At 32.4% G+C, this 19,517-nt stretch overlaps 1 pseudogene; it reads left to right on the top strand.

Moving 5' to 3' along the window:
- Nucleotides 1-2,260: 2,260 nt before the first annotated feature.
- LOC142620178 (putative polygalacturonase) lies at nucleotides 2,261-5,389 on the top strand (annotated as a pseudogene).
- The last annotated feature ends 14,128 nt before the right edge of the window (nucleotides 5,390-19,517 follow it).

Genomic DNA, 19,517 nt, shown 5'->3' with positions numbered 1-19,517 from the left:
TAGTGGGTGGTCTTGAATGGATGCCCACAAGGAACCAAAAACAGTTGGTGAAGCCCTAAGGGTAAAAGGGAGAAATCCCATTGAATTAGCTCACTATAAAAGGAGGTAGCCATGGATGAAAGAGGAGGGGGAGGAAACCCAAAGGTGAAGGGGACAGGAGACCCAATGGGAAGGGAACCCAAGAGAGGAAGCACCTAAGGGAAGAGACCCAAGTGAGAAAAACAACTTACGGCAACAGAGTAGTAAGGAAACTGAGAGTAAAAAATAGAATGGAGAGAAAGAAAGAAAGTGGTAAAAAGAAGAGAGAAAACGCGATAGGAATAGGGGCATGCATCAATAGACCATCTTTTTCCTCTCTCTTAGCAAACCCACTCTTTGAAGTCTCCAAAAAATGATAGCTAGTAGCCATTTAGGCCTATTCTCCAAAATGCACAACTTTGATGACAAAAACTTATGGCAGAAGCCTATAACAAGGTTGTTCAATTTGGGGTTTGGGTTCCTTCTTGGTTTACTTATTCCATGGGAAGACTCAATATTTGATTTTGATCACAAATATATTTAATTTCACTCATTAAAACTTATATCTACTGTATTTAATTATCCTGCTGTAACACGTTTTTTATCATGTCTGCTGCATCAGTTGTCCTGCTGTGGTATTTTTTTTTACTTGCTGTACTAGTTATTCTGCTGTAGCACCTTTTTATTGTATTTACCGTGTTATCTAAACCTTTCCTGCTGAAGCTTTCTTCTATATTTGTTGTTACGTGTTTTATTTTGGACCCATGATCCTGCCATAAGTATATATATACATATACTTTGTTTCTCAAGTTCTATGCACCTGTATAAGTATATTTATGAATATGTTTATGTATATATTTGAGAATATGCTAACCCATGTAACCTAACGTTTGCTCGATTGGTATTTTCCTTGGATTTTAAATTTGTTTATGTGTAGGAAGTAGAAAAGTTTTTCTTCAGCAAAAATGAAGAGTAGTCATTCATACTTCATAAGGCTTTATTGCACGACAGAAGGCTTAAATGCATAGTAGACAGTTTTACTACACGGCAGGCAGCTTTATTGCACAGCAGAAGGCTTTACAGCAAAAAGCTTTATTAATATAGCAGAAAGCTTAACTGCACGGCAAACAGCTTTATTAGCACGGCAGAAAGCTTAACTTCACAGCAAATAGCTTTGTTGTACAACAGAAGGCCTTACAGCAGGTAGCTTTAACGCACAGCAGACGGCTTTTGCAGCAAACAGTTTTACTGCACGGCAGATAGTTTTATTGCATTGCAGAGAAGTTAGACTTGCGGCAAATTCTGGAGAAAATTCCTTCTGCGGTAAAAACAAGAAATAAGCCCACTTTGCAGCGTCTTCCCTTGGGCTTGGACTCATCATTTGCGCACAAGCCGGACCAAGGAGGGTTGCTATTGGACCGATCACAACTCCTTGATCCAGAAAACTTTGGGGCTTAGTGTAGCGGCAGGCAACACAATCCAATATTTGCAAAAAAGACCCACACAATATTTTGAGTATCAAAATTAAGAATACAAAACAAGAGAATCCACTTAAATAGTAGTGTAGATAATTTAAGCTTTAGAAACTGGTAAATTTGAGGGTGTTTTAAGCATCAAAATTGAGAATCTCCAATAGGAAATGCCCTTTAAATAGTAGTATAGATTATTTAAGTTTTACAAATTGGTAAATTTGAGGGTATTTTGGGCAATAAAATTGAGGATCTAGGAAAAACCTCTTAAATAGTAGCATAGATAACAAATTTTATCCCCAAAAGTGAATTAATTAACAATGACAAAAAAAAAAATTATGCTATTTTATTTAGAGTAATGTTACAGACACGAACTATTTTACAATATTTTTACAAACTGCTGATATGACTTTAGCATTTTCCAAATAATTATTATAAGTGAAAATTTGATGTTAGTAATGGCCCCATAATAAAAATAATAAGAATTTGCCCTATCAGCAATTTGTAAAAATGTTGTAAAATAGTTTTGTGTCTGAAACATTACTCTTTTATTTTTCTATACCGGGCAATCCCATAGATAGATATTAAGTTAGATATCCTTCCACATATTCACTCCCACTCTTTTCTATAAATTCATTCTTTCTTCTACAACGAAAATCAGTCTTAAACATTTTCTATTCTCAGAACATGGGGCTGTGTCTAAAACTTAGAACATCCCATGTACGTTTCCCTAGCACTCTTATTTTTATTTTTATTTTGAAAAATGAATGAACATGGTTCTGTTTTCAAACACAAAGGCTTTTAATGCTGCGATTCAGAAACTAAGCACATATGCATCAGATGGTGGGGCACAGCTTATTGTACCACCTGGTAAATGGTTAACTGGAAGCTTTAATCTCACCAGCCATTTCACCCTTTTTCTTCACAAGGATGCGGTTATTCTTGGATCACAGGTATGATTTTTCCCCCTTTTTAGTAGTGGTTTAATCATTTTCAAAAGCAATTGGAGGAGATCATTCACTGCCAAAATATTAAAATGGAGGAGATCATTTTCTTATTTTGGTTTAGTTTCTTGCTTTAAATCTAGGACCTTATCCTCCGTCATGCTATTTTAAGAAGAGAAAATCTAATTTGATTTAGAGAAATTATACACTTTTATGAGAGGAATAGTCCTAATAATCATATTGACAGACCAAAAACGATAGGATTAATGACAAGATTGATTTTACTTTATGATACTACTTCACCCTATTTACATTTTTCCTTTTACATGAAACATGAAATTGCTCTCTTGCCAAGAAATTAGATTAAAGCAATTATAGCATGATAAGCAAGAATCCGCCCAAATCAACTTGCCATAAAAGGAATTAGCCGTTACTTGTTCATAGTCTTTGATATTATCCAAAACTTAAAAGAAGAAAAGATACTAACCTAAGTTATAATTAGTAATTGAGGAATGTTACGCCTACAACAAATAAACAAAATGATACTCTCATACCAAGAATTTAGACCAAAGCAATTGTAGCATGATAAGCAAGAAACTGCCCAAATCAACTTGCCATAAAAGGAATTGGCCATTACTTTATCATAGTCTTTGATATTATCTAAAGCTAAAAACAAGGGAAGACACTAGCGTAAGGGTATATTTGGTTGGTTAGAGGGGTGGAAAAGTGGGAGAATAGAAAATGATGCGAAGAGGGGTGGAAAAGTGAGAGGATAGAAAATTTTTTAATTTCCTTCTTTTTTGTTTGGTTGGGAGTGGAAAAGTAGATAGATGGAAAAAATGAGTTTGTATAAATTTACTCACATACCCTTATTAAAAAATAATGCCTAATTAAAACAAAAAAGTGACAAACAAGCCCCCCAAAATAAAAAAAAAAACCACCCAAATTTATTAAAAGATAAAAGTCATGTCAAGAAAAAAAAAGAACAAAAACAAAACAAATCACTGTCACCTCATGCCCCAGGAAATCAAAAGAAAAGAAAAAAAAAAAAAAAAAAAAAAAAGGGAAAAGGCAAGCAAATGTCCCAAGAAAGCAAAAAAGAAAAAAGAAAAAAAGAGAGCCAATGTTTGCCCAAAAAAAAGAGCCAACATTGCCCAGGGATAGCAACTAGGGGCATTTTTATCCATATAACAAATCACACTTTTTTTCCCAGTTTTATCTCCATTTTGAGGAGAAAACATTTTGGTGGGCCTAGAGAGAAAACACTTAGGTTCAACCACATTTTTTTCTTCTCCCTCTCCCAACTAAAGACTCTCTAAAAAGTTTTCCCTTCTCATTTTCTCTCCAAAGCTTTCCATCCACCCTATTTCACCTCTAAACAAACAAACGCTAAGTTATAATTAGTAATTGAGTAATTCTACGCCCACAACAAATAAACAAAATAATACTCATTTTATTTTTATTTTATGTTTTTTATACCATAATTTGCTGTACACATACATGATCATATGGACAGGATGAGTCAGAATGGCCTGCTATTCCTGTGCTGCCTTCCTACGGCAGAGGAAGGGATGCACCTAGTGGACGGTTAAGCGCTCTCATTTTTGGTTCAAATCTCACCGACGTCGTAATAACTGGTAATTATAGATTAGACCAATCTTTTTTTTTTGGGATAAATATTTTTGGCTTTAAACAATTTCTAATGGATTCCATTTGTTTTGGCATTGTATTAGGTAACAATGGCACAATTGACGGACAGGGTTCTACTTGGTGGAAGAAGTTCCGTGCCAGAGAATCAAACGTGACACGACCATACATGATTGAGATTATGTACTCTGATCAAATCCAAATATCTAATCTCACTCTAATTAACTCTCCGTCATGGTTTGTCCATCCCATTTACAGCAGGTTTGGCCATGCTCCCCTGACTAAGTTTATTTTTATCATATGATCTTAGCACTTTTTATTAGAATCCTGTGGTTGTGATTGCAGTAATGTACTAGTCAAAGGGCTCACAATCCTTGCACCAGATGATTCTCCTAATACTGATGGAGTAGACCCAGGTATGTTTGGCACTTGTCTTGATTGCTTTGATTAATACGTATTTTAAGGTTAATTACTTATTCCCCTGCCATTCACCTATTTTTTCACCACATTTTTTCACAAGTTGCTAAGTTAACAAGTTACAATTGATATTTCATCATTGTCACTTGACATCATTGACACAATTTACAATTGCTGAGTTTATGTTCCCTTTTTTGTGTCCAGATTCATGCACAAACACCCGTATCGAGGACTGCTTCATAGTTTCAGGTGATGACTGCATTGCTGTGAAAAGTGGTTGGGATGAATATGGAATCAAAGTTGGAATGCCTACACAGCACCTAATCATTAGAAGGCTTACCTGCATTTCCCCTGACAGTGCCACCATTGCTCTAGGCAGCGAAATGTCTGGCGGAATCCAAGATGTTAGAGCTGAAGACATCACTGCCATTGATACTGAATCCGGCGTTAGAATTAAGACTGCTGTTGGAAGAGGAGGTTATGTCAAGGACATCTATGTAAGAAGAATGGCATTGAAGACTATGAAGTATGTTTTCTGGATGGAAGGCAATTATAATCAACATCCAGACCCAAAATACGACCCAAAAGCAATTCCAGAGATTAAAGGAATTAATTATAGAGATGTGGTGGCAGAGAATGTTACTTATTCAGCAAAACTTGATGGAATTCAGGGTGATCCCTTCACTGGAATATGCATTTCTAATGTGACCATTACTTTGACTGAGAAGCCAAAAATTACAATGGAGTTGTACTGATATTGCTGGAGTGACAAGCAATGTGACTCCTACACCGTGTGCTTTGTTGCCTGAGAAGCAAGGTGTGGATTGTGCCTTCCCCACCGATAGGCTGCCCATTGATGATGTTCAGTTGAAGACTTGTTCTGCGGCCCATTGATCATGTTCAGATGAAGACTTGTTTTGCTACCAATGCCATCTTGTTCGAGTGAAAATGTACTTTTTCTTTTTGAGACGAGAGTGAAATATACTTGAAAATTTTATGTTTCAAACATGTCAGCTCAAAGATAAAATGAATGAAACGAAAGTAGCATCACAAGAAATTTAATGGGATTATTGGACTTGGTGTTGGTGAATCATATTTTAAATTGGAGTAGTACTACGGCCACAAACAATTTCAGAACTTTTTTATAAATTGGTGATGTTGTTAACTTCTTATTGGTTTTTATCTAGACTCACCATTAACATCACTCTTTCATTTACCAATAACTACTCACCACATCAGTAGTTTGCAAAAAAATTTATATCTCAAACAATACTCTTTAAAATTAAGGAATTTATTAAACAATGATGCACCTAAGTCATCTATTAGATTTTGGACCTCTGGTACCAAATACGACTTATTGACAAAGCTATGTACAACATGACAACAAAGCTGAAAGCTCTGGACGGCAAAATGACAAAGCTCCATATGAAATTTGCCAACACAATGCAGTTGATTGATCATTGATGAAGCTACATCAACACATCATAAATACAACAATATATTTACATGTAGATATGCGTGACACAACTAGAAATTAATAGAAGGAAAAACAATAGACTTTTTTTTTTTTTTTTTTTTAAATGAGAAGATCGTAACTTTATTAGAAAAAAAAAAAGATAAATTCAAAACATATTGAACTAAAGCCAACAACAATAGAGTTGGTTTATGAAAAACTAATTGTAGACCCACGCGATACTTGGGAATAAATAACTATTTTGTATTGTAATATAATGTATACTTTTTTATCTAAAATTCATTGAAGATAATTTGTTCTCCTTAAAAATTAAACAATTTCTATTCAATTCATTTCTGCCTAATGTGATCCAATTAGGTCTACTTTGGTCCAATTTGGTTCAATTGGTCAATTGGTCAATTCATTTCAGTCCATTGAAAACTAATTGGGCTTTAAATTAATTCTTTTTGTTGTTTGCCTTTTCAAGTTTAGCTAAAAAAAAAAAACATTTTCTTAAGTTTTTGGATTGAAAAGTGTGAAATTTTATTATATTTAGGCTAAACTCTTTAGTTTTGAATAAAAAAATATAAAGAAAATTGAAATTTAGAAATATGCGCCCTAAAATGCAAATAAATGATAAATATTCAAAAGTCTTATTCAGTCCACATTGGTTCTATTTGGTCCATTTTGTCATCTTCAATCCAATTTGGTCATATTCAGTCTATACAGTCCTATTCGGTCCATTCTGTCCACTAAAGTTCTATTCAGTCCAGTTTGCTTCTATTCCTTCCACATTGGTCCTATTTTGTCTAATTTGGTCCTATACTTCTATTTAGTGCCTTTTAGTCCTATTTAGTCCATTCAATCCACTCTGGTCCTATTCAGTCCATTTTGTCAACTTTAGTTCTATTCAGTCCACATTGGTTTTATTTGGTTCATTTTGTCCACTTTGATCCTATTCAGCCAACATTGGTCCTATTAGGTCCACTTCGGTCCAATTTGGTGTCTTTTGGTCCATTCTGTCCACTTTGATCGATTTTTGTACACTTATATAATGGGGGAAAAACATGTTTAGGTTAAAAGCATCTATTCTAAATCTAAATTTATTATAAAAAAAATACAATATCAAACTCATGATATCTAAAATCTTGAGCATAGTATTTATTATTGCTATAATTTTGTTGAGCTACATTAACGTAGCATTTTAGTACACTTTGGTATGACTAAATTTAAGTTAAAGTCTTTCTAAACATAAATGCTATGAAAATACAAATGTAATATTTAAGGAAGTTATTAATTTATTTTAGGGTATGTTTCTTTAGAGGGATTTTAGGGAGGATGGAAAATTGAGGGGAGAAAAGTGGAGAGAAATGATTTTTAGGGGGTGCTTGGTTGGAAGGACCGGAGAGGAAAAAAATGTGGCAGGGCCAGTTTTTTTTCTCACTAAAATGGAGAGAAAACTAGGGGGAGGGGGGAAGGGAGAAGGTGAACTTGTTGGGGAACTAAAAAATACAACACCAAAATGTATGAACACAAAATAGACTTTTAAAAATCACAATAATACAGTAGATTTGAAAGAAAGAACAAAAAATCAATAGAGAGAGAGAGAGAGAGAGAGAGAGAGAATAACCAATATGAGGGAGAAGAATAAAAAATTTATAGAAAATAATATGAGAACTGAAAGAGTAAAAATAAAAATATATAGTAATAGACACAAAATTATCTTAGTCCTATTATGTAATAAAATAACATTATATTTTTATATACTACCTTTATAATGCAATATGATAACATTTATGAAATTAAAGAGAATAAAAAAAGATAACAACTTAAAAACACAAAGTTTGATCACATCAACCCAAAGTAGAGTTCTAAATAATAGAAAAATTCATCAACCTAAAGTAAAGATGCAAGAAAAATAAATTAAAAATCCACCAAAAATGAAAAAAAAAAAACAAATTTGAGAGAGAGAAATAACCTAATGTTTGTGGGAAAAACTATGTATAGAATTAAAAAGAGAATTGTAGATTTATATTAAGAGGAGGGGAATAAGAAAAGCCAAAAATAAAAGAAGATAAAGGGATGGATGAAAAGTGATAATAAAGTAGATAGTAGTGAGAAGTTAAAAATGTAGAAGGGAGGGGACAAGTTAGAGAAAGTATAACAATAAGTTGGGAAATTTAAAAAAAAAAAAAATTGTTTAAGACAAGAGAGAGAATGTTGAAAATGAGTGGATGATGTAGCCGTTGATGTAGCTTAACATGAGCATAATAACAATAAATGCTATGATTTAGCTTGGAGAGAGAGAGAGAGAGATTCCAATTTTTTTTTTGGTACATTTGTGATTAGTTTAAAATGTGGGTTCCAGTTAGCTCAACTGGTAAAGTCTCTAATGGTTGAATAAGAGATCTGGGGTTCAATTCCCGCTTACACAAAAAACCGATTGGTATCTTGGTCTAATAATAAAGTGCTCCTGTCATTAGGAGTGGATACTAAAGGTTGAAACTCTCTAAAAAAAAAAAGTTTAAAATAAATTATACAAACCTCCATTAAGATCCGAGGGCACTAGCGTTGGAGAAGGGGGGGGGGGGGTGAGTTTAACACTTGCTAATGTGGTAGATTATTAGTAGTAGAAGAAAAAAAGTAATGTCAATGGCGAGTGCAAATAACCAAAAAGGTATAAAAAATGTTGTCAAATTTTTTGTGTATGCTACTCTATCTTGAAAGATACAACATAGCAAGTTAATTAATTCTCTCTATCAAATTTTATCCTCTAGAAAAAAAGAATCCTCTCTATCAGAAAAACGTGAATTATTTCACACCAAAAAATATAAATAGATAAATCAAAGTCAATAAAAAATATAAATAGAAAAGATTGCGTCACTTTTCTATAACTAAAAATACAAATCATCTGTTTCACTTTTCTATTCTTGACATTCTCATAAATAGATGGATGTTAGATAGATGTTTTTCCAAATATTCATTCCCAACCTTTTTTATAAATTCAATCTTTCTTCTACAACGAAAATCAATTTTAAACATTCTATTCTCATAACATGGGATGTCAGATGGATGTCCTTCCAAATATTCATTCCAATGTACGTGCGTTTTCCTAGCACTATTATTATTATTATTATTATTATTATTATTATTATTATTATTATTATATGATCAATATTGCTCCGTTTTCTATGTTTTCCACTACTGATACATGTATCTTTAAACAATAAAAATTGGCATCAAATATGATTTAGGTTTTACTATTTTGGGTTGATTTTTATTAATTTAGGTGTTTGGATTATTGGTTTTGATTAAGGTTAAATGACGAAGAAAGATAGGGCATGATCAAAGACATTTGAAACCCATTTAGCTTAGGGTTGACAGCCATTGAAGGTATTGCTGAGAAACGAGGAATTTTCTTTGCTTAAATGTGGTTTTGTTGTCATCCTATGTAATGTTCTTTTCTTCTTATTTCAATTTCATTCTTTGAATTGTATTTAGTTTTTTTTTTTTAATAATTTGTTTTTCAATTCCTTTTGATTTTGGTGTCATTTTTTTTCTTCAAATTTTCGTATCTATTGGTTTGGGTGTCATTGTTAACTTTTCAATTTGGTTGAGAGTGGAAAAGTGAAGGGATGAAAAAAATGAGTTTGAATAAATTTACTCATATGCCCTTGTTAAAAAATGATGCCCAATTAAAACAAAAAAGTGACAAATAACCACACAAAAAAGAGCAATCACCCAAATTTATTATAAAAATAAAAATAAAAATCATGTCTAGTTAAAAAAAAAAACAACTATCACGCCCAAGCCCTAGAAAATCAAAAGAAAAAAAAAGAGGCAAAATTAATGCCAACGTTATTGCCCTGAAAAAGAAAAAGGGGGGGGGGGTCACGTTACTGCTCAGGAAAAAAAAAAAGGCAACTGGCAACGTTATTGCCCAAAAAAAAAGGGCAACATTACTTCAAGGAAAAAAAAAGCAACTTGAAGAAGCCTATGTGCACATGGGGCATTTTTGTCAGTCAAGAAAAAATTCATCCCTACTCAGTTTTCTCCCCATTTTGGTGGGCCCTGAGAGAAAACACCTAGGCCTCACCATTTATCTTCCTTCCTCCCTACCTAACCAAACACACTCTAAAGATGTTTTCCTATATTTTCTCTCCAAAATTTTTTATCCACCCTATTTTACCTCCAAACAAACACACCCTTAAGTCTCAACAAGAGAGAGTGATAAATGCAAGAAATTTGGCATCACATGTAGTGTGTAAGCAAACATGAAGAAGAAATTAAAGGAAAGCGAAGAGAATGAGAGAGAATACATTGCATTAACATGGTTTCATTTCTTTGGCCTAGCCAACATCTATGATGAAAAGTCTAGGATAGCAGTACTATTACTTTTAAGATTTATGTTGCGCAATGAATCTATTGAAAGATATTCATAATAGGCTAAATCTTAGACTAGCCTGATGTTACTGTTGTATATATAGGTATATACATGAATAGGTTGTAATAATAATATTTGAGTTTGAAGAGTATTGTTTTATAAAGATGATAAAATGAAAATTCAAATTCTACAATTTTGTAACTGAAAATTTGAAATTCAAGTTTTTCGACCGGTCGAAGATTTGCTTGATCAGTTGAAATGATGAGGAAAATAATCCTGAAGTTTCTACTTGACTCGATTGGTGTTCAATTCCCCTTCCATCAATCGAAAAGAGCCTTCGATTGATACTCGATTCCTCTCAATTGATCAAGACTTGTGAAAACTAAGTTTTTACAGAATTTTCTAATAATTGTTCTGAATGTTTGAAAATGTTTCAAGCTTTGTGAATAGTCTTATGAAACATTTTAACTCTCTATACATGCCTTTTGAAGGAATATAATCCTGTGGGTATAAATAGTGGTTTATGTTTTCTTGGGGTTTGTTTAGAATCTGCTTATTTTGCTGAAATTGAAATTTTTTTGCTGAAAATACTGTAGATAATAAAAAAAAAAAAAAAAACACAAGAAAAGAAAAGGAACACAAGAAATCTATCTTTTTCTCTCCCAAAAGTTAGTTAAGAAAAGAAACACAAGAAATCTTGTGGGTATTCTCTAGAATTGCTATTTGTAAAATCCAACAATTTGGTTGTATCCTTAGAACAAGTTTGTGGTAACCCTTTAGCAAGAATAGTGTGGGGGCAAATATTGTCTAAGGATAACAATTTTGTGCCTCCAAATTATTTAATTTTCTATTTGTTTTTTGTGTTCACTTTGTTTTTTCTTGATTACTGTGTGTCTTATTCCCAACAGTTGCATATTACACACCTTCATAACATGGTTTTATGCTCTCTGTGGGGAGTTAAAGCATCCATTTTAAGCCATGACCCCTTTGTTTCTGTTGGGAAAAATTATATATAATTGTGAATAAATTTCAGCAAGCATAGCGGAAGCACAACCACACCCACACAAGAACACAAAGATTTACGTGGAAACTCTTTCTCCTTGAAAGAAAAAACTATGGGACAAACTCCGAATAATTTCACTATATTAAATAGAGATTACAACATTTAGATATACAACTTAAGCAAAAAATTCACTTTTTCTTTTTACTCATTACTCTCTTTCTCACTGTGTATCTCTCACAATTTTCATTTGCTCTTTATATTTTTCTCTTCTCTTTTGCTTGCTCTCACTATCCTCAGCCTCACTTGCTGGGACTTCTCCTCTTTTCTTTACCCCACATGGCCGAATGGCCTTTCCCTTTTATTTCTTTCACCTTTTCTTCTTTTCTTCCTTCCACACTCTTCACATCAAATCACAATAAATGCAAGCCACTTATGACTTTGCTTCAACAAAAAATCTCTTTCTTCAGCTCTCTTGGCCGAATGGCCTTTGCTTGTTTCTTTTCTTTTCCCTTCAGCGTGTCTAGCACACTTTGGCTCACTTCTCATTAAGAGAAGTCTGACTTCCCACAAGTCATGGAAGACAAGAGTGACATGCTCATTAAATGAGCTCTTGAAAAGACATGTGGGCTGGACCTATGGTGCAATGCACCCAACAGTTTCATGTTTGTGTAGCTTGGGCTGCTCTTATGTATGACATAGTTGTTGGTAGGTTAATGTCTGTTTGAGATGCACTTATAAGTTATCTTATTGTTTATTTTTTTTACTATTTGTAAGTTTTATGTGAGTCACATAATTATTTTATTTAATTTTTATCTTTTATTTATAATATTTTTAACAAAAGTTAGATAAGTTGTTTCTAAACGAAAACAATCTGCTTGTTTGTGTGTTTGTTTGTATTTCAATAATCTCATTCACCAAACCCAAAAAAAAAAAAAGGTGTGAGAGAAAGAAAGAATAAAAGTAGAAAACATAATTTGACATGGACCAAACGGTTGTTTATTTGACATTTCCTCATAAGAGCCTTTTATCTTTCAGGAGCATGTCATATTGTCATGAGCACACCGAACACAACAAGATTTCAAAAGGAAACTAGCACTGTGCTGAAGAAAATCAAAGAGAAATAGATATGGGACAGAGTCACACTCACAGAGTCATTATCTAGATCTTTGAGGAAACTTCTCTAAAATGACTTCAATGCAGAAACAATTCTTAGGTAATCTTGAAATTTTGAGAAATTATGCTCTTTCTTCTCATATTCATAGTGAACCTTACCATGAATATAACAAGTAGAACCCATTATAAATATGAGAAAAAAAAGCACAATTTTCCATACTCTAAAAATGCTTAAGAATTACTCTAAACATAGTAGCAATTTTCTCAAGCAAGCTTTAGTTGTTATTTAATCCTTTGCCAAGTTTATTCAATAAAGTAAAGCTTGAGTTATTATCTTTCGCTAATATTATTCAATATACAAGTTCAGCCTGAGGCCTAGCTAGTTTACTTTCGTACAGGTAAAGGAATTTAAGTTCCCTCCATATATAAGTAATCTAATCAAACAACAAGACTAACTTAAGTTCTTTGTTTTTTATATAACATACTCATCTGTCAACGCATATAATAACGGCCTAATCAATCCCAAGTGATTTGGTTTAATTTTCATGGTTGTTAAACTTGGATTAGCGAGTCCGGTCAGATCAATGATCCAGTGAATCGGTACTTAAGTTAGTTTGGTTGTTTAATTAAATTACTTATACAATTAAACTGATAAAATCCAGTAAGACCCAATGGGTTTTTCTGAAACCTGAGCAGCTCAGACAAGTAGTCCATTGTTTTATAATTCTGCACAAAATCACCTCTATAAGTCCATGGTAGTAATGTTTTTTTAATAAATGAAAATAGAGGAGTTTATAATGAATTTGATGCTGGATTTTTCGATGAAGATAAGGTTTCAAGTACTAGCTCAGATGATAATTCATGGAATTGGAGTAGTTAGGGAGATTAATATATATGTACACACACACACACACATATATATATATATATATATATGTGTGCAGTATCCATAAAATGTGATTTTGGAGTTTGAGATATGCTTTTGTAATTTTAAGACCTAGTATAATATTTAGTAAAGACTTGACTACATTTTATGACATCATCTTTTTATTTTATGTTTTCTTATTATGAGTCTAGGTTTTTAGGCTTTATTTTAATTAGTAATTTAGGTATGCCTTTATTTAATTTATATATTTATATTACAATCTCTTAAACTTTTTTTTCTTACCAAATCCAATTTGGATTTAATAACTATGTTCATATTTTTAGGCATATTAGCATAGGAAAAAAGATTTTCTCCATTTGAAATCATTTAATTTTTATGATTTGAATTAAATAATTCAATAGAATATATTGATTTTATAACTGTTAGATTGATGTCATTTCTAAGTCTTATTCGATTTGTGATTTTTTTTTTTTTTCCATATAATTATAGGGTATGTATGGAATGGAAATGATTACACTTGTGGCTACAAAAATTCCAGTAAGGTAATTTCACCATGTGTCATACTCATGGCCGAGAATGACTATTATCCTGCTGAGGAGGTCACGCCCTTGGACTATAAGGTCACGTTAGTAGCACGTCATCTGAAGAGGTCGTACTGTACAAGAAGAGTTTCGGGGAGGGGGTTAGCATTGACATGACTGAAAAGTTGGTGTCTGCCACCACATTTAATGCGTTCCACCAAACTTACTGGCTGCATTTATGTGGAGAAGACCCTTGAATAGTACTGTCTTGGCTGACGCAACTCACTAAGGGATTGGGAAGGTGTCTGATGGGACAGACACTCAAATAGTGACCTAGATGGTTAGCAAATGGAGAGTCGAGATCATCTAAGGAAGGCTTTATAATGTAAGGAGCTCTCTAGGGACAGGGGGATTGAGAAAAAAAAAAAAAAGAGAAAAATACTGTAGCATTAGGAATAGGACTTGTAACCCAAAACAAAAGAAGCATATATATAAGATTTAGTCTCCTCGGACTGTGTCAAGGACGATTTACTTCGTGCAAAACAATAATATTCTTATTTTATTTTCATTTGAGCTCACTATAATTATCTTCTGATTCATTAAAGCCTAATTTTCCAGTTCACTTTCTACAAATTTATTGTATTGGACTCTTTAGGCCTAAATCTTTTTATAATATTTAATCATGTAATTTTGTAATTGGGGTTGTGTAATTATGGGTAGAAAGAGCTAGTAGTCATAGGGTTTTTTTTTTTTTTTTTTTTTCTTACTCTCTTTTTGGACGAGTTTTTCATCAGTGCTATCAGATCGTAATCATTATCATTCTTTTGATGGCAGGTATGGGAGCAAACTCTCCGTGACATTGTTGACAAACTTTTTACCGAAATATATACTCTCTGCCCATCCTTATTTCCATTTCTAGTCAATCAAACACTACATAATATATATACGTGCAAGTTTAGAAAACGTGTTAGGTAGGAAGTGAAAAGATTAGAGCAGTCACATGAAGCTTGTGAAAAGCATGGGTCAATTCATATAAATGTTCTGCCGTATATGGAGGATACTTAAATTTCTTTACCTGTACGAAAGTAAACTGGGTGGGCCTCAGGCAAAACTTGTATATTGAAAAATATTAGCGAGAGATATTAATTACTCAAGCTTTACTTTATTGAATAAACTTGGCAAGGAGTAAAAACTCAAGCTTGCTTGAGAAAATTGCTATCACATTTAATAGATTATGGTGTTCATTCCTCTCATATTTATAATGAGGTCTTCTTATTAAATTCATGACAAGGTCCATTACGAATGTGAAAGGGGAATCACAATTTCTCCATACTCCAAAAGTTCCTAAAAATTTTTCCCGCATTTAAGTCATTTCAAAGAAGTTTCGTCAAAGATAAATAATGACTATGTGAGTGTGATTCTGTCCCATATCTAATTCTCTTTGATTTTCTTCAGCACAGTGCTAGTTTCCTTTTGAAATCTTGTCGTGTGCGGTATGCTCATGACAATATATATGACATGCTGCTGAAAGATAAAAGGCTCTTGTGAGGAAATGTCAAATAAACAGCCATTTGGCCCATGTCAAATTATTTTTACTTTTGTTTTTCCTTCTCTCTCACACTTTTTTTTTTTTTTTAGTCTTGAGAGCAATCACACCAGCTCATGGATAATCTTCTAAAATACAAAAAATGCTCAATTTTGCACTTTTAACCCGAAAACCCCCCACATCAGCCTTTGTAAGAATGTCTAAATATATACAATGGTCTTGCAAATGAACAGTAACTGTGCATATATACATAATTATTGTTCACCGTGTAAATAATTTTTTATTCTTTTTTTCTCTCTCCTCACTCTCTTTTTCTCATTTCCTTTCTTACCTCACTCTCATGGTTACTATTCACAGTGTTAAAGAAATGAATATTTTATTTGAATAAATGTATATAATAGACAAACTGATATGGGTGTGTTGAAAAAATAAGTGTGTAAAATAGAAAAAGTAGGTTTTAGATGTGCAAAATGGGAAAAAAAAAAAATTTGCACATACTGATGTGGATGCTAAAGTTGTGATTTACAACTATGCTTTATGTTAGCTTTATTCTATGACAAAAAGTATTGTAATTGCATTAATTTATTTCCTTAAATTTTGTGAAATTTTATTGTATTGGGTTTAGTATTAAGTTAGTAAAGATTCAAGCATGAAATTACGAATCAGTGCAATTTCACAAGTGTCTCGCGAGAAGCTTACCCGCGAAAAGGGTACGTGAGAAGCACATGCTGGAAGCTGAAGAGTCTTGACGAGCTGTCAATTTCACAAGTGCCTCGCGAGGAGGGCCTATCCACGAGATACCCGTGAAACTCTCTGCGTGAAGGATTTTTAAATGTGACTTCTTACCCTTTACCCATACTATATATACCATCATTACCCATAAGTGTATGAGAGGCTATTCAGAGAAAAAAAAAATTCTAGATAGGTTTTCTACAACACAACACAACACACCCATATTTTAGAGAGAGAGCTACTCATCCTTAGTGAAAAATCATTGTAGCCTCCTCTCTTTCCCTTTTCCATTATCATACCTTGAGAGGAGATTTGTACCCAAACACAACCCACACCTATTCAGAGTGTAGAGAGTGTTTTGGAGTATAAAATATTTTGGGGATATGCCAAAAGAAACCGGTGAGGCTTGGCGGATGCAATCGGGTGTATTACGGCATCTGGAAAGTTAGAGAAGACATGACTTCGAGAAGTCCATTGGTAGTAGGAGCTTGGAGGGCTCAAGTACATTGGGTACACTAGGCTTGGAGGGTCTTTTGTTATTCATGTACTCCAACTTTATTCTCTAGTGGATCGATTTCGACTTGGAGGGTCGCAGAGAGATTTTTCGCTGAGTTCTTCGGTTTTTTCTTCAATAACACATCTTGGTGTTATCTTGTGTTTGCATCTCTCTTCCCATACTTTTTAAGCTTATCTTTTATTGCTGATATTGCATGAATATGGCTTAGGATAGTTGTATTGGTTGTATGCGCTCATTTACTCTTATTCCGCACTTAGCTTAAATTAGAATAAAAGCAATCTAGCCGTAATTTTTATTTGGGAGTTTGAACAAGCTCTTGTGTTTTCACACAAATCCGAGCTTTCAATTGATATTAGAGCGGGTATACTTGTTTTGGTTTCATTACCTAGCTAAGTGTGATCTTTGACCTCTTGTGTGTATTGTCATGCTTCTATGGATGATATTGATTGTAACATGCCATGTGTTTGTGAAAATGCCTTTATGAGTGTTAATTCTCATAATTGTGATAACATGTTACATGAATCTATGAGTGTTGTTAATATTCCAAATATCAAACTCTTAAAGAAAAAGTTTAAGAAGTTTTATGTGAATTTGAGCAAGTTCACTATTGAAAATGATGATTTGATTGCTAAGCTCAATAAATTCAATAAATTGGTTGAAAAGTATAAGAAACTTGATGAAAATTCTTGTGAAAAGTTGAAAGAGTTTGAATGTTTGAATATGGACTTGGATGCTAAACTTGTTTTGTCTAACAAACTTGTTGATGATCTTAAACGTGAAAATGAATCTCTTAAGATGCGTGCTAAGTGTTTGATTGCTGAACCTAGTGCTAAAAATGAAGAAAATCTTTGTTGCAATCATGTTGTGTAATTAAATAAAAGGTACTGAAAGTACTATAAATAAAAGGAAAAAAAAAAAGTAGGTAATTCATATGAGACCCACTAATAATAGGAAAAATAAGCAATAAACTAGCTTATAAGTGCATCCCAAAGGCTCTTAAATTTTTTTTTTTTGTAAAGATTAATTTTTATTCATTATAATTTGAAGTTTCTGCATTTTTTTAATCACAAAAAATTCTAGGGAAGTGAGAGAATCCTAAAAAAAATTTGAGTAGCACGTGCTTAGAAGCTTTTCTATTATTTTTTTGGGTAGCACGCGCTTGAAAGCTTTTCAATTTTTTAGAATAAAAGTTAATAATTTTCATTTATTATAATTTGGGAACAAAATTTTAAGTGCTAAAGGTTGTCACATTGTCAACTTTGTTTTTTTTTTAATTAAAAAAAAATGGTAGTTATGAGGTTATATTTAATGGTAACCACTTAGTGCACAACCAAAACTTAAGTTTAAAATGCTAAAAACTTACGTTGTCATTTTTAAAATATATTTTTTAAAATGGTAGTTATATTTAATCCTAAAAGATAGGTACATAGTATACATCCACAACTAAAGTTTAGGATGCTTTAACACCCCCCCCCCCCCAAAAATACAAAGAAAGGCTCTCAACTTTAGCATCTATTATTAAATCACTAATAAATCTTTTAATTTAAAAAATGTATTTTCTTTTTAAAAAAATTGCTGTAAAATGCACAACAAATGACAATATTAAATTTCATATAAAAGAGATGAGATTGAGAAAAATGAAGCCAAAGTTTAATAGTTTCAATTAATTGAAAACGTAGTGTTACACTGATAAATATCGGCATTGGTAGGAGAGTTACAAAGAAAATGATCTTTAACAACCACTTAATAGATTGACTACCAATTCATATGAGCCTTGAATCATACAATAATTTTTGTAAAGTCTCTAACCCAAATTCATCCAATGTGCCTACTATGCAATCTAACAAAATTTTTGATATGTCACCCTTTAAAATGACAAAAAAATAATAGTAAGGCTTAAATATAAAAAAAAAAAAAAAAAAAACAACAACAACAAACATCAAAAAGATAAAGAACAGAAGGAAGAGAGAACACCTCTTAGAATACATTCAAAGACTGTAAAATTCTTAAACACAATTCTAATCACAAAGAATACTGAATCCAAAACATACATAAAATGAGGTTGAATTAATGGTTTATTCATGGATTTTTCAGATTATGTAATACTTGGAGTAATTAATTAAAGTGATAATGGAGAAAAAGAAATAATTACTTATTTATATTATTTCACAATTTATTACTCATCAAACCAACCATAATGAATTATATTTCTATCTCTCCATCAGTGTCTCCTGTCTACCACGACATGCCCTTTAACTTGCTTTCACAATTCATTATTTAGAATACTCACTACTTTAATTAATTATTGGTCAAAATTTAAAGAAGATAAGATAAGTTAATGACATGAAAAGGATAATAATAATAACAAAGTAAGGAAACCAATTATAAACCAAATACTAGAAAGCAAATACGGAAGAGCAACTCATAAAAATAAAAGCAAACGTCCATAGGTTCCCTCCTTGCAGCAAAGAAAAACAAACGTAATACTAAATTCAATGAAGAAAAGGTAATGAAGAAAAGGCAAAGTAGTAACGTACCAAATTCAACATAAACCAATTACGAAAATCTCAACAATAGACAAGTTGCTGTGGCTGTGATTAAAAAGTTTTAGAATGCTTTCAATTTTTTCATTTTAAAATAAAAAACCAAAATAGAAAAGAGCAATATACATTGACATACAAATACCATTAAATAAGAGCAAATAGAAAAGATGATGATAATGGTGGAAAGAAGATAAGTTTGAAAACCAATGAGTGTGGTCATATTCTATAGATAGTTTTTACGAGATAGTTAAAAAAGCATTTTTACCAAATTTTGCCCCTACTTAACCTTAGGATGTAGGGGTATTTTGGACCAAATTAAAAAAA

Source organism: Castanea sativa, chromosome 12 (assembly GCF_040712315.1).
Source record: "Castanea sativa cultivar Marrone di Chiusa Pesio chromosome 12, ASM4071231v1".
Classification (NCBI taxonomy): domain Eukaryota; kingdom Viridiplantae; phylum Streptophyta; class Magnoliopsida; order Fagales; family Fagaceae; genus Castanea; species Castanea sativa.
Note: the sequence above shows the minus strand (reverse complement) of the source record. Positions and strands in the feature narration are given on the sequence as shown.